General features: G+C 41.2%; 1 protein-coding gene across 1 annotated transcript in view; it reads left to right on the top strand.

The window, feature by feature from the left end:
* The window catches only part of ERO1L (ERO1-like (S. cerevisiae)), a 53,738-nt gene that overhangs the window by 23,049 nt on the left and 29,888 nt on the right, over positions 1-801 (top strand). The gene's annotated exons all lie outside the window — the stretch shown is intronic.

The following is an 801-nucleotide window of genomic DNA, read 5'->3' as shown; positions in this document are numbered from 1 at the left end:
ATCGTATCAGAAGACACATAATGTCTTGTTTGTTAATACATGTGTATATATATATATATTTGTGGTTATGTGTCATGGAGTTGCTTCTGACTCACAGCGACCTTGTGTAGGATTTCCAAAGCTGTCAATCTATGGGAGCAGAAAGCCACGTCAGGAATCTATGTGAACTAAAATGCATTCTCATTTTCTCAACAAAAAGGTGACTTACAAGAACTTGTCTTTCTCTGTTCAGCTAAATTTTCTCTCAAGGACAGTATACTGGTGCCAGCTGAATTGCAGTTAGACACCAATGACTGGGGATATTAACTCTTTACATTTTTGCGAGGCGGAATGGGGCACTGGGGACAGACATGTTGGACAGTTCTGCCATTGCTGGCCTCTTGGAGTTAGCCATATGTACTGTTGTTGTTAAGTGCTGTTGAGTTGGTTCTGACATACAGCTACCTTGTATAGGGTTTCTGAGGAGCAGCTGGTGAGCTTCAACCCACTGACCTTGCAATTCAAACTGATTTTGTAGTCCAGCTCATTAACCCACAGCACCACACCAGGACTCCTGTCATGTCTGTGATATGCCCTAAGCAGTTAGTCCACCAGGTGGCAGGCAAGGCAGTGGGACTCTTGGCAAGGTTTAGGTGAGACAAGAGAAATACGCACAGGGCTGAAGCAGTTCTGCAGAGTATTGCTATAGTGGTTTTCTCCTTTGTTGCATAGTGTAAATCAACAACTATGTATTTATTTTACTATTAGGTAGTGCATTTTATTTCACAGTCTTTTTACTGGAATAACAAAAAAAAAAAAAAA

Source organism: Chrysochloris asiatica, unplaced genomic scaffold, assembly GCF_000296735.1.
Source record: "Chrysochloris asiatica unplaced genomic scaffold, ChrAsi1.0 scaffold00194, whole genome shotgun sequence".
NCBI classification, from domain to species: domain Eukaryota; kingdom Metazoa; phylum Chordata; class Mammalia; order Afrosoricida; family Chrysochloridae; genus Chrysochloris; species Chrysochloris asiatica.
This window is presented reverse-complemented; position numbering and strand designations above follow the sequence as displayed.